At 37.0% G+C, this 15,489-nt stretch overlaps 1 protein-coding gene and 1 long non-coding RNA gene across 2 annotated transcripts in view; one reads left to right on the top strand and one right to left on the bottom strand.

Annotated features, from left to right (window-relative positions):
• Positions 1-315: 315 nt before the first annotated feature.
• LOC113126120 (uncharacterized) lies at positions 316-15,190 on the bottom strand. The gene is made up of 3 exons (XR_003295273.1): positions 15,111-15,190; positions 13,037-13,117; positions 316-713 (listed from the first exon to the last, which is right to left on the bottom strand). It is a non-coding gene; the product is annotated as an uncharacterized LOC113126120 (long non-coding RNA).
• Positions 14,938-15,489, top strand: part of trps1 (trichorhinophalangeal syndrome I) — a 101,136-nt gene continuing 100,584 nt past the window's right edge. The window contains exon 1 of the mRNA XM_026299957.1: positions 14,938-15,374. The gene's annotated coding sequence lies outside the window, so the exon portion shown is untranslated. The remainder of the gene's footprint in view (positions 15,375-15,489) is intronic.

Raw genomic sequence — 15,489 nt, 5'->3', positions numbered from 1 at the left:
AGAAAAAACTTATCCATGTAGAAAATTGGCTTCGCTGGCTGGCTGCTCATATTCAGTCAACCAGCCTTGTAGCTCCACATTGAAACTCGTTCAAATCAGCCTGAATGGTGATTCTCTCTCTCTCTTCCTCTCCTTTGCTCCCCACTTCCACAGGCTGAGTGCTATTTTAGCAGCCAGCCATAAGAGAGTGGGCAAGGATTCAAATCGAAGGCTGTCCATTTATGAATCAAATTTGTTCCGCATATACATTTTCCATAGTGCACAGGACTGCATTAGACTGTGTTTAGATAAGTCTGTGTGTGTGTGTGTGTGTGTATGTTTGGGACATTACATATAGTGAAAGTCGGCTTGTATGTGATCTTGCATGTGTGTAGAGTTATGAATTATGCCATTGTTCCACTCATCAATTTTGTTTATGTTACACTTGACTTACCCTGATACTGTGTGTGTATAAAACGTTATGATTCTGATGAGGACTGGATTCATTAATCCTCCTTTAGTTTTTTTGGTCTTTTTTTTTTTTTGCATCCTGGAATCTCATACTGTTTATTCAGGAAAGAGCAACCAAATATCTTGCTTGGAATCATTCACCAAGTGCACAACATATTACGACCTGCTGCTCCTTTCACAAAGCTGCACTGACCCGGTGGTGGACAGAGGTTAAAGCTCTCGCTCCTTATTGATTTCGCCTCCTAAATCCACTTCATGGCTGACTGTGGAGGAAAGAAGAAAAAAAAAAAAAGTCTTATTATTACTGCAACACAAAAATCACTTTAAAAATCATTGCTGAAAATAATATACTTCTATCTACCTAAATGTCACTATACTAAAATTGTAACTGCACACCAAAAGACAACCCTGCAACAATATTTCAATAGATAAATATGGAGATCAAACATATATTTATATAATTAAGTTTTAAGAGATTAGTGAGATGAAATTCTTTTTATTGTGGTATTTATCTTGGCCTTTAAAAGTGACATTTCAGACAAAATAAAGAGTCACATAAAGGATCTATAAACCTCTGCTAATCTGAATACATATGCAGGAAGCGGGGGGAAGTTATTTAATGTTTCCAGGGGTTACTAAGTGTGTCAGCAATTCCTTGTCATCTAACTTGACAGATTTTGACTGTGAGAGAGCAGTTTTTAATCAGAGTGATCAATTCACTTCCTCTTTATAAAAAAGCTACCAGTGGAGTGGGGTTGTTTTAGGATCCACCCTCACCCACACTGAGCTTCTTTCAGTTGCAACTGATGAAATGAGTGAGTGCATGCACTTTGGGACCTTTCCACATCCATGTCAGAGTCAAAAAGAGAATTACTTTGACGAACTGTAAGCATATTGGTTTGATTACATTTGTTTGTGAAACGCTTTTATAAATGAGGCCATGGGGCAGATAAAAAATGATCAAACGAGCCATGAATGATTAGTTACACAATAGACTCCAACTTAAGCGCATCCAGTATTTAGCCATAACAATAAACACATCTGGAACACCGCACAATGAAAATAATTTCTGAAGACCAATTACAGTAAGTGTATGGAATATATCTGGCATGCTGGTGCTGAGTATACTTGGATGTTTTGTTGTATAAACCCAGGATGCTTTGTCAGGTTCCAGATATTAAACATCGACTGTTTTTTTTTAAGTACAAACCAACTAACTTTCAGAAAAAATGCAAACGAGAATGTTTCTTGCACTAATGTAAGAAAATACCTTTAAAGCCTTGTCAGTCTTCCTTGTGTAGTTGTCTAAATTCACTTTAAACATCAAAGAAAGCAAGAACAAAAGAAGGTATTAAGACAAAAGTCTGGAAGATAAAGAATTAAGAAAGATGTAGGATTTTGTAGGAGAAAGGAAAGAAGGAAGGAAGCAAGGGTGCTCAGTTCTGTAATGCTCCTGCACTCCTCATCTCCCCTGAGCAGAACAAGGCGAAGGGAAAAAGAGGCGATGCGAGCGAAACATGGTGGGATGGAAAAAGTGAGGAGCGGGCCGCAGCCGAGCTGGTGGTTTCACCAGTATAACTGTCCTATTGTCTGGCTCAACCAGAGACTCAGCACAAGAGACACATAGATATACAGCTGGGAGGTTGACATGACTGTCAGCACATGCTGTGTAAATTTTAATGCCTGCATGGTTTTTATGTAAACCATAGAATTAGACTAGACAGAAAGGACACTAAGATCAGACTTCCTGCTACTTTATACTTTAACACCACTACACTTCAGAGGTATAATAACCTCTAGTTCATTTGTTGAAGTTGTTTAGGCTAAAAGCAACTGCCAAATAAATGTAAAGTAATGTACTTCTTTAAATCCACTACAGTTACTTGACAGCTACATAATATCACAATGTTTTTAAAAGGAATGTAATTTAGATGTTTTCTATAAATTTTGAGAAAAGTATGTTAATTCATGTTTGGTAAATCAGAACTTATCAATAAAATGTTCACTGACAACATATATAATTATCTTTCCACCAAAATATTTACCTTTTAAATACTATATCTACAGCATTATTATATTTCTCAAGGTTGTGTTTTGGCACATATAGCACTTGGTTAAGGTGGTTTGGTTTCACTGAATACAGTTAACACTCACTTCAGACACAACATGTTTATTTACATTTAACCAAAACCATGAGCTTCCCCCGACTTTGACCAAAGTGCTTTTTTTAACCTAAACCTAACCACAATATGACAATATGAAGTGGTATAGATGATTATAGTCTAATGTCCTGTATAAAGCAGTTAAATTGGCTCTATATTGACCAAGATGAAAACACATCTCTCCTGTTGCTGCATCGCTTCTAATGATCAAGTGGTTAAATCAAGGCATTTCATACACAGAGTACATTTAAAACGGCAAGTAGTGACTAAAGTGCTTTATTGTGGTTTATTGATTATTCAATTGATGATTAGAATAAACTACACAAATGTAGATAGAGTTAATCATGAAGAGTGAATCAGAAAAACACAGAGTGGGATGAGTCACGTTTATGGTGATGAGTATTAACAGGCTACAGAAAGAGATGGGTCTTTAGATGGGTTTTAAAAATATCAATGAAGGGGGAGATATAGTATAGAGTGGCAAACTCCACAGATAGGACTAAAAGCAGAAAAGCCCTGGATAACAATGATTGATCAGCAGCTCTGAAGGGGTATGGGGTGATATCAGATATATAACCTGGTGCATGCAGTGCTCTAAAAAAATACAATAATCCAAAAATATATATACTGTATAACTCTGGGTGCTACCTGAATACTGGGAGCTTTTCCTTTTGACACATTCTCTGTAAAATATTCAAAGTAGTAGTAGTAGTTTTACTTGCTATATGCAGAATTTTTATTGGTGGTACTGCAGTAGGAGCTTTAAGTGCAGGCTCTGAATACTTACTCTTCACACCATACTTCAGTGTGCTCAACTAATTCTACTTATAGAGTATTAATCTTAAACTAATTGGATATTAACATGCATAATGTGGAATTATAAATTAGGTCTACAAGTACTAGTAAGATAGGTTTGATTCTATTATAAGTAAATATTTATTCCTCCGTCATCAGTTGCTGTCATCTTGAATTATATTAGCTTGTGTGGTGTGTTCATCATAAGAGAATGTTTTGTCAGACCAGGGGGTGAGGACTGACAGTGTTGTGGAAAGTTCAGACATGTGAAATGAAAACTGAATAGTTTATGTGTTAATATTCACTGTAACCATAACTTCTATCTCATGGTTCCCTTGTATGGACCAAAAATTGCACTCAGTGAGTTTTGGGGGAAAAAAAAAAAAAAGATTTTTTCATTTGGCATAAGCTGTTTCATGCACCTTTTATACCCCAGCACTGAGCAGGCCCGCCTGTCACCATGAATAAACCTGTAAACACAATATTCCAGTCCAGCTGTGGTGTCCTGCACTCAGAACAGTCTGCCAGGAATAAAAAAAAAAAAGATGGGGCTGCCAGCTCCCCTCTCTGACGGAGTGGGAGGTTACTTCTAATACAGTGGAAAATAGTGGTAGCAGCAGAAGTCAATGTTGATCAGCAGCATGATTTCTGTTGACGTTAAGTTGAAGTTTATTTATATATAGAGTACACTGAATCCTCACAACTTACTAATATCTTTTTACAGAGAAAAAGGAAACAAAGATACAGAAAGAAAATACTGGTTTGAACAAATCAAACTATAGGACAAAACAAACAAACAAGTCTGCTCTATCAAATCTTGTCAGGGTCACTCAGCAGCAATATCCCTATACTGTGCAAGGAAAGCATGAAGGGAAATAAAAAAAAAAATTGTTTTACAAGAAAATGGAAGAAACCTTAGATATAGGCAGAGTGAGCCAAAGTTTACACTAACAGCAAAAACAAAAAGTTGCAGGAGTAACTGACAGTAACTGGTTTTCCATTAATCTTAGTGTGATCTTAACTGTATTATTCTAACAGACTTATATTACATGCATCTGTCCAAAGGCAGGTAACATGAGGATCCATGCTTAAAAGAATAATTCTTTATGAAAATGAAGTGCAGTTTTGCACAGGTGGAGGTTTGCTGCCCAAAAATCCTTCTGCATGACTGTAGTCATTGTGAGAGGAGTTAATTGTTAGTTTTGTTATTCTAACACAGTGACCAGTTGTTATTGTGTGACTACCCAAAACAGGTTGGTTCAGTAAATGGATCGATTCTGGGTGGACAAGCAACTTCCAAAGCAGTCAGTGACATTGCCAGTTCATTAAAATCATCGCTGCTAATTGTATTAGTCTTATCTAAAGAAAGGATTGTATTTCAACTAGTACATCACTTGAAGTCATCTGACATTGTTACATACTGTAAATAAGTGTACATTTATAAAAGGCATAAACATGGAGGAGCATGCAGTATCAAGAAATCTCCGAACTGTATCTGCCAATTCTGCCAGTTTGTTTTCTGCTTTGGAATTAACAAGCTTGAATGAACACTGAGGACAAAGCTTTATATATTTACAAACCGGAGCTCTGTTTCTCTGCTCCTCTCTGTTTAATCCTGTATGTCACTGTGACACCAAGATAGATTTATATCTGGACTTTTACTAAAAGCCTCAACATTTCAAAACAACATTTTAAAATCTCATCTGAGTCCAGACACAGTCTATGTGTGTGTGTGTGTGTGTGTGTGTGTTGCCTGGCCTGTGTCTAAAAGCCAAGGGACACAATGTGCAAATGGGAAACTGGGAGAGAAAGACAAGAAAGAAAGAAATGCGGACTCAGGGAGAGAGAGAAAACGACAGACAGGCTGTTGATTTGTTCGTATGTAAACATTATATAAATTACATTTATATGTCCATAAATGTATCATCGACATATGGACAGAGCAGCAGCCATTCAGCATGTAAACTGAAACCAGATTTACTTTTCACAAGTTATGCTTTCCATTCAACAGCATCTCCATAAGTTGTTTTTCTTTTTCACACATTTGCTCCCCTCTCAACCCTCCCCTCTTTATGTGAAGTCTTGTAAAACCTTTAAGCGACTCCATATAGTATAAATGTATTTTATAGGACATTTTTTTGGACAAGAGAGGAATAAAAAAAAAAAAAGATGAATTCCAGTTATATAATTACAGAAATCTTCAGTTTACTGCAGGTGGACAGTAGATATTCAGATATTATGATACTGTGTGTGTGTGTGTGTGTGTGTGTGTGTGTGTGTGTGGTGGTGGTGGGGTTATTTAATCCGGCTGTTTATGATGGATGAGTCTGAAACTGAAACCTCTGGAAGCCTTTAGAAAAACCCATCACGAGAGATGCAAAATGTGAATAAATATTTTCTGTAATGCAGTAATATATTTCCACATCCTACAGTATACACAAAGTAATAATAGTAACATTTCTCTAGATTTACAATATTATATTTACCTACATCTACATAATATACATCTTAGATTTATATTATATTAAGAAATATAATAAATGGTTAAGTTCATCCTATCCATTCTCAAATAAATGAATTAATTAAATCATCTAATAGCTATCACAGGTTTTCTGATCAGAGCGAAATTTCTTTCAACAAAATTTGGTTGATACATTTACCACACCTACTGTGCGTTAGGCAGAATATTTTAGTTTTAGTGCAGTTATAAAATACTGAGGTTGATAAGTATGACAAATATAAAACATATTTATGTGGAAAGTTGTCTCTATGTGCCATAAAAAAATATGAAACAAAAGAGAATGAATGTGTCTGTTTGTGAAATTGGGGCTAAATATGAGGATATAGCAAAAAATGTGTTTCTGTTGCTTCTAGTTCTACAGCTGCGGTGTTCTTTCTCTTTCAGGCACATACACGCAGAGTTGGACTGCACGTCTGCAAATAAGGTAAGACACATACTGGTCACTCGTTTATGTTAAAATTCTGTTTTCAAGTAGACCACAGTGATCCATTCAGCATGCCGCGGTAATGACGTTTGTGCAGAGTATATGGTATCATTTCTCTTTTGCATAGATTTAAAGTTGAAAAAAAATCTATTTAACTGCAGAATAATAGTTAAAAAAAATACACATACTGGAAAACCAAATGAATCTTGTATAGATATGGACTTAACTGATTCTTTATTCTATTTTCATTTATTGTAACTTACTTGAACTCATACCTGCTGTACAAACTTTCATAAAATATATGCCCACAAATAATTATATATTCAGCTTTGACACAGCCCAAGTAGCCAAAACTGTGATTTTCATATTTCATCTGTTCCAGTCCAGATTTAAATAGTTCAGAACAGTCAGTCAGGATTTTGGGTGTGCCTTTGCCTGTGAACAGGTTTATTCATAACCCTGGCTTCTTTGTCCTGCTCTCTGGAAAAGTGAAAAACCTAGAACATAGACTTATTTGCTGCTGATGTCTTCCTTCTGAAGCTATGCCTTTACAACCTTTGCTCCTCAGTTCACTGTTGTTTAGGACAATGGCATGACAACACTGAGTTGGCAACACGTCCTTTGGAACACAAAGAAAATCAGCTCAACATTACAAATAAGATTTTTAAGCTTTGTATGCTGAATTTTCTTTCCAGTCAGAAATAGGTCTGATACCATGACAATGCCTTTCTTCTCCTCAGGGAGCTCCACATCAAAACAGCATCTAAAACAGTGCTTCACCATACAATTACAAATGATATAGTCAAGAAATATTCTGTAGATCGGTTTGTGACTATATATGTGAAATATTTTCATGTATAGCTGATATATTTGTTTAGATACATGAGTCTTGAAATAGTATTTTGTTTGTCTTATGTGTATTATGTTAAGTTCTCTGATCTGTACTACTGTGAAACATGTCAAAGCTACAGCACTGTGACAAAAGCTAAGTAAAAACAAAACATGAGCTTTATATAGCTAGTACTTATGGCCAAGTTGTATTCAGGTTAATCCACGAACAGGCACATGTACCTTTACACACTCTTTCCTCTTTATCTTGTAGGATTTATATTTTGCTATAGGGAAAGCTACTTTGTACCAAATATCTTCAATTGTTTGGCCCAGTGGGGGATTTCTAACAACATTTGGACCATCTTATAAGAGTCATTAAATTATGTGGACACTCTGCATGGTATAATGACCAAGGCTATTTTACAAGACATTCCCTATGGAGCAACGCCTTCCCCCTCAATGGTTTCGTGAAAAAGATAAAGTGAAACGCCTTCTATGACCTCACCTTTAACTCGTAGAAAAGTTGAAAAGTTGCAGTTAAAAGTTTTTCATTTCATTATTGGTGTAAAATTGAAGCTCTGATGACTTGAAATTCACTTCAGTCAAGTACAGATGTGGCAAGAGTGAAAACCTGACATAGATTTACAGTAAAATGTTATTTGGCGATTATTCCATAACCAGAAATGGTTTGAAAACATTCCTACAAATCAACACTTATCTTTGTTGTGACATTAAATGAATTCCAGGCTAGTTTTGGGTGGAGTATCACTTAAATGACGCTGTGGGTTTGTCCATGCTGGAGGGGACCATTCCTTATACTACACCTCCCTCTATTGTAGTTGACCACTTTTTTGGAATTCATATGAGTCACCCTGTCACAGTGTCTGATTTGATTGTCTGTTTCAGGTGTGATTGAAAATAAGTGACAGATAACACACCTCATCTGAACGTAATGTAAGCCAGTACCTAGGCAACAGTGTACTTGTTTATTCATGTTTATTTTAAGTAATGGCGCTTATAAAACATGTCAATTGAATCACCAGCTGATATATATATGGTATCAAGAAATATGTTAAACAGAATATAGATTTAATTTGTTATTAATATGACATTATGTTGTATTCACACTTTTCTTATGTGCCCTCAAAACCACAGATGATAGGGCTAATGCTCTGAAAAGACTTCACCTACTTTGGGTGCAATTTCCTCTTTAACAGCCTCTCACACCTCACTTTCAGTGATAGAAGCCATAAAATGTGTGAGCAGGCTCATCATGTTCAGGTCCATCATGGGATTGGTCTCACTATCAATCAAATCTTTTTGTAGGAACTGGACCTCCTGCTGCACTGATGAAGCAACCCTCTTGGCCACTTCCATTTCCAGTGTTATCCAAATGTTTTTCCTCTCCTCTTATCTTCACTGAAGAAGGGCTCATCTGTGATGCTGTGAGAGGCTTTCAGTGAATGGCAGCTTTAGATCTGCCTTAAAAACACAAAGTTCCAAAGCAACACATTTTTACTGTATTGTAAGGTGTGATTTTCTGATAGTGTTGAAAAGGCTTTATGACTCATTTCTGTGTCTTTCTGCACTAAATTTGGCACGTATTTTCTTGGAAACTTCACATAAGGACATCAGCAATATCACAGTCTACAGTAAGTCAAAGAAAAACACGATAACTCATTACAGGACTACATCTCCAATACTACATTTACTGTATGACACACATTCTGTTCATTCTATTTCTCAAGCAAGCATTTCAAGCAGCAGGGACACAAGGAAGCATGGAGTCCAGCAGTGGTGGGACAATCAGGTACACTACTTTAGGACAGATACCTCAGGTGGACAGAAGAGACAGGGCAGATGGGTGAGAACTCAAAGATTCCATCAGGAAAGTATTGGTTTTGACAAAAGTTTTCTAGTGGGCAGCAGCAAAGGTGGTGATGCCAATGGTGATACAGGCTCAAGCTGAATAGATGGCTGCTATAGGGTTCAGGCTGGCAACTAACAGGCATGATGTTAGCTGGCTGAGAAGCAATCAGTTGGCTAACTGACTGGAAAGACTAGCAGGTCAGCCTGGAGCAGGCAAACAAACCCGAGTCTAAACCGTCTGCGGTGCAGGCCAGACACCAGTCACTAAAGAGAGTGGGGGTGAGCTGACTGGAAGGCAGGCCGCTGACTACCACACTGAGGCTAACAGATTGGACACTACCCACAGGAGAAGCAGGCTGGGAACTGGTAAACTCAACAAACAGGAGTTGGGTCAGAAGCTGAGTTTTGCTGTTGCAGAGACCACAACAGTGTCTGCTACATTGTCCAGAGTTTTTGAAGTGACACTATAGCAAAGTCCAGAGCTGCATTCTTTCTAAGTGTGAGATCTTTTGCCAGTAGGTTAGGTGGCACTCGGTGGCATATGGCAACTCCTTTATGTTTCTGCTGGGTCAATTTGAAGAAACCTTTAATAATTAAATAATCACTATGTTTACAGTTAAATAGGTAGGCAGATAGAGGTAAGATGGCAAAAACAGGAGTCAACAGCACAAAGGACAACAAGGCCAGGAGCAGGTGAAAATAGGCTTGTGAGAAAAATTGAGAGCATTTGGTGAATAAGTGGAGAATTGGAGAAGAATGCAGCTGCAGAACAGGAACCAAGAGGCAGAATGAGCAGAATAAACAACTCAGGCAGGAACTGTGTAGTCCTGGACCAGTGTTAATTGTAGGAACTCTATTACCAGACGCAATGCTAATGGTAGAAAACAGCAGATGATTCTGCAACATTTTAACTTCAGTGCTATATTTTCTGTATTGTTTATGCTATTTGGTTAATGAAACCTTGTCCTAATGGCAAATGAAGTTCAGGGTAGTGGGTAGATATGTCAGCTTTACTTCCAGAATTTGCACTCCATCACAGATGAACATATTGATATTGACCTGTTTTGTTTTTTTTTTAACTTTAATCAAGATATTTTCCAACTACATAAAGAGCACACTAGCAACAGATTATCATTAGACATAAATCAGGTCTTATCTAGTATGAATGTAATTCTCATGACAGCAGTCCTAATAGTTAAATTCCTACAATCACTGAATATGTGTTTTTAAGTGAATATTCATAAAAAAAATGTGTAACTACAGTTTAGGTAATGTATCTAATGTGGGTGTGGTGAAATCACAGTTTTTCCTGCTAGAAAGGAAAAAATGTGGAAATCTCAGTAGAGATTAGATGTATGCTACACAGTGACTTCAGAGCCAGAAGAAGAACTCTTCTGGAAGCTGTGTAGAAATGGCAACAGACCTGAAATCTGATCAGAGCAAGCTTCTTTTACATGAAGGTCAGATGACATCAAGATAGAAAGCGTCTCGAAACCGTAGAGGGTCAAACACATTGGAGATGACACCTTTGATTCTGAGAGACACCTCAATGGTTGTCAAACCTCTTAGGATTTTCTTTTCGAAAACAAAGACCCTAAACACAAAATGCCATTCTTTTCTGTGGTGATAAAGAACAGTTACACATGTTTTTTTTTTTTGTTTTTTTTTTTTAGTGGCTCATTCCTTCCATTGATAATGACTGTTGTGGTCATGATCCCAACTACAGTTTTATAGCTGGACCACCTCAGAGAAGAGTCATCCTTTTTTTTCTGTCTAAACTGTATGCCTTTGGGTCTAACCCAGCATACAGATAAATCACTTTACAAAAATTAACCATGACTGTGAATCTTGCTTTAGGAAAGTCAACAAGTCTTCAAACCTAAATGACCATATACTGTAAGGCGCTTGGAAAAAAACAAAAATGGAAGGCAGTTACAGAAGAAAAGTGTCTGAAGGAACCTCTTTGTCTAAGTAAATGCCCGTCCACAAGGCAGCCGTCTGCCAGTGAGCCACACTGACCAACTGGAAAAAATCAGCAAGCTGCCTCCAGTCAAACTTGTGTGAAAACCAAAAGAACAAATACCTTAACAAATGTTTTAGACAGATAGACAGATAGTCTATAGATAGCAGAAAGTCAACAGAAACAACAATAAGGCACTAAAAGCAAAAAGCATCATATATTACATATAGATGACATTTATTAGTTATTTAATAATAGAGAATGTAAACCAAGTCAATAAACATGTGAAAGCTTGAATTGTACTGATACTGTACCAATCAGTCTTTTACTGTATGTGTCTGCATCTTTCAGTCTCACCACTTTATGGGGTTTCTGGGGAAAGATATTAAATTTCAAGGCGCAGTCACGCTAGTCACATGGTCTGCTTCTATGATACATGATCTTAATTTAACACAATATAATGCACAGAACATATCAATCCGCTTGATGGAAATTTTTAAAGTCGGTTTACTTTTACTATATTTAAAGTTGGCTGGGCAGTCCATACATATGGGATTTTACAGTAACAGGTGGGTAGAGAATCTATGTTTGATTATTCTTCTTGTGTTTCGTTTGTTTTTCAGACTCTGTTGTATACCGCTACCATCTGCTACCGGAAATAACATAATAGCATAGACTCTTTCACATACCTCATACAATTGGTACATCTGTGTTGTATGGTCTTGTGTAAACAGTTTTCTAGCCTTTGCTCTCTTTAGATGTGTAAGGTTTGTGTACAAACTCCAGAAACAAAACTATTTAATGCTCAACGAATAGAGAATTGTAATTCTCTGTATATGCTCAGTCTCAAATGCTCTTGTTCACAGAGATTGCACATTTTGCAGATTACTGGAATATGTTTTGTTGTTATGAGTATACACACTTATTCATTGCCATTTTTGTATTCTCTGATTCTCTGCAAGATCCAAAACTTGGCAATAAGGTTGAAAAGTACATTGATCTAAGGCTGCAGAGCACTCTCTATATTTATTTTCCAGACAGCAGAGTCAAAGGATTTTCTTTTCAGTTGACCTTGTTCTTAGCTAAATATATGCAGTAGTTTTTTTCATTGTTTCTGTGAATTCTGAACATTGTTTCACCTGACATTTGAGCCTACTTGTGTTTTTCCATGTTTTAGTCCATTTACTACAAATCAAGTGGTACTTTAACCATGCATAGAAATTATAGCACTGTGGTCAAGCTTGAACCCCCTACAAGTCATTTCTTACTCACCACCCTTGTATTAATAAGGAATTATTACTTCTATACTGAAAAAAATCCCCCCTATGTTTGTGCCTCTCTCTGACAAACATCTGTCATACATTTCATTTATAGTATTGTGCTTCTGTAGATGTTACACACTACAATTTAACAAATTGTTTTGCCTACATATTTGCCATATATATTATAGAAAGACAGACCTGAGAGAGCTGAGAAACACAATGATGGTGTAGGTCTGTTACAAATATACAGATTTAGATCCCATACATGTTTCAGATGCCAACTATGAGCATTATTAGGAACAAGAGTGATCTGACAACATTATTCAAACTATTCAAAAGACACTAAAAACAAAAATCAATACAAAATGTAGACAAACCAATGTCTAGTTAGCATATGTGTCATCACGACCATGACTGCTGCACTGTATTGTATATTACCTTATATATACCCCATGTTGGGTACAAGAACCAAAACAGGACAGGACAGTATTACATGCAAATGAGAAGAGGAAACTATGGGACAGGGGGACACAATCTCTTTAAGAAAGAATTGACTAAAATAATAATGCAAGAAAATTTCAAAAAGAAATCAATGCAAGGTTTATGTACAAGACTTGTGGCAGGTGACAGGTGTATTATTTCATCAATGTGACTCTTTGTCTGTGGTTCTTCCAAAGCCTGCACCTCTCAGCAGGTGGTGGATCCAGCAGTGTGCATGCCTAGAGGCTGCAGTACTGCCTTTGTTAGCAAAAAAAATCTTACCTTTGGCTTTTGAAGGTCAGTGTTTGACAAAGCGAATAAAAAGTTCAGTTTCTTCTTCCCTGTAGGGCAGTGGGAGAAGGGCTGTGAAGGGAAGGTCGAGAGACTTAGCCAGCAGTTTTGTTTTCATACCAAGCTAACAGCAGCATATTCATAATTTATGTTACTCAGTTCCCCCTGCAACATTCCTGTAAACTGCACTGTTCTTTGATTATTGCTGCCATTAAAACTCTGAAGGCCTGACTAATTGGGCAATAATAAATCACAATATTTCTATTTCTCTAACATTCATCTTGCATTTATGTTGCTTATTTCCATTTCATTGCACTCACTAAACATTCATTTTACAGTGAGGTGGCTTGAATAAAAGCATCCACTAAATGAGATAATATATGACTAGACTTTCTGCAGCCTGTCTTCTGTATGTAACAGGAATAGCATCAAATGAGGTATGATTTAATAGCAGACAATCAAAGCTGATATTGAGTTGTTCCATTGCCCATACTGTGTCCACAGAGGTTCCCAGTAGATAAGTTGGCATAATCATCTTATAAATCCATTTACTGATTGAGATTTTGATCGTTGTGGCCCAGGTTTCATTTGCCCTGTGGTTAAATAAGCAGTGATACCAGATAAGAGTTATTAATATGTATGGACCTCTGATCTTACGGTGTAGAAGGAAGACCATATCAAATTTGGTAGAGATTAAATAAATTTTTGCAAATTTTACATTGCCTGAAGTTTTGATTTAAGATAGGAGTTTTGACCTGTTTTGAGACTTTGAGTCCTCCATGTATTTTATGAGTATTAAAGACTGGTTTTCATTCGAAATGCTTTTAAATACTAAGGTAAAGTCTTTGCATATGGTTTATTTTATGGGCTCATTATTGCCTTCTTAAATTCTGACAGTAAACTATATAAGAGCTTAGTGTAAATATAATTATTATATTACTAATAGTCTTTTAACTCATTACTTTTACTTTAAGTAAAGCTTGTCAAAAGCCTACTACTTACTTACACTTGAAGGAGACTGTTTTTGATACCAGTTGGTGCTGTAGAGCTCCCCCACCCATATCATCTGTATTTATATTTACATGTATTTACAGGTGGATGCTCTCTTGTATATTTATTGACTGCAGAGCATATGCTAAAACATATCAACAGTTGGTGGCAGTAAACGCCACATAAAGCTGGCAATGTGCCAATGAAAGAGAAGAAGAAGTGAAAACAATACAGGTTTCAAAACATTCAGTCTTTTGCAAATGGTTTGTGATATAGGATGTAAGAATTATTTTTTTAAGGCTAAAGTGGACACAAACACAACAAAGTGTGCTATAGTGCCAAATACTTATAAAGACGTCTACAGAGCAGCTTTAAACCTTTTTAAATTGTTTACTGTTGTCAGACTAAAGAGCCTGCAATTTGAGTCAGCAGTCTTGATTTTACTTTTTGCAGTATTGCAATAAATGCTATTTATAAATGAAATTACATTTACTAACACAGTATGCACTTTTTTTTAGGTTCAATGTACTTTAATGGGTTAATATTATTTGTACAAAGAAGTGAGGTTATAGCATTTGACACAAAAGTCAATTCTCTTGATTGTAGTTTAGCAGCTGATGCTTAAAAGAGCGAGATGTCTGTCACTTTAAGAATCAGTGTTTGGATTTTATCCAATTAGTTTAATAACTGCTTCAATAAGAAAAGACCTCCTGCGTGTGTGTCGCTTTAAGAGTCGGTGTTCTTGATTTTTGTTTTGCAGTTGATCTGGTTTAGTATGAGCAGTGTAAATAAGTGAGATTATAGTGTGTGTCGCTTTAAGAGTCAGTCTTCGGGTGGCTTCTTGATATTAATAGAGCTGCTGTGTCTTCCTCCTCTGACGTAATGCCCACAGCCTACAGAGACAGGCAGAGGAGTCCTGTCACAGCAAAGCGATAACACTAGTCTCAACAAAAAAAAAATACAACAGATACCGAGCTGCTCTGCTTTGGTTTGCTGTGGCCAGCGTATCTGTGCTCTGGGCGGCTGCATGACATACTATAACATCGGAATATTACAATACCAGAGCCAAACTCACCCATTAACCAGTCGGTGTTCGCCTTGTTTAATGTGTTGCCGTGAAGCCTTAACTATCTCTCTTTCCCTCTCAGACCAAAGAGAAAAAAAAAGAGACAGCCAAGACACAGTCACCCCGTCCGACATCATCAACAAACAAAAACCCCACAAAGAGACGAACCAACCAGCCATCCAAGCCAGCCAGCCATCCAGCCACCATCTTAACAGGCTGCTGAAAGAGACACACACAGAGAGAAAAGGGGCTAATGCTTATTTTGATCAACAGGTAAGCAGCACCAAAGGAAACACCACTAACACAAATGCACACCATGCATACAGCCCTCTCTACTAGTTGGTGCAGTGGCATTGTAAAAAGAGAGAAGGGGGGGGGGCGCATCGCC

This window comes from Mastacembelus armatus, chromosome 11 (genome assembly GCF_900324485.2).
Source record: "Mastacembelus armatus chromosome 11, fMasArm1.2, whole genome shotgun sequence".
Lineage (NCBI taxonomy): Eukaryota > Metazoa > Chordata > Actinopteri > Synbranchiformes > Mastacembelidae > Mastacembelus > Mastacembelus armatus.
Note: the sequence above shows the minus strand (reverse complement) of the source record. Positions and strands in the feature narration are given on the sequence as shown.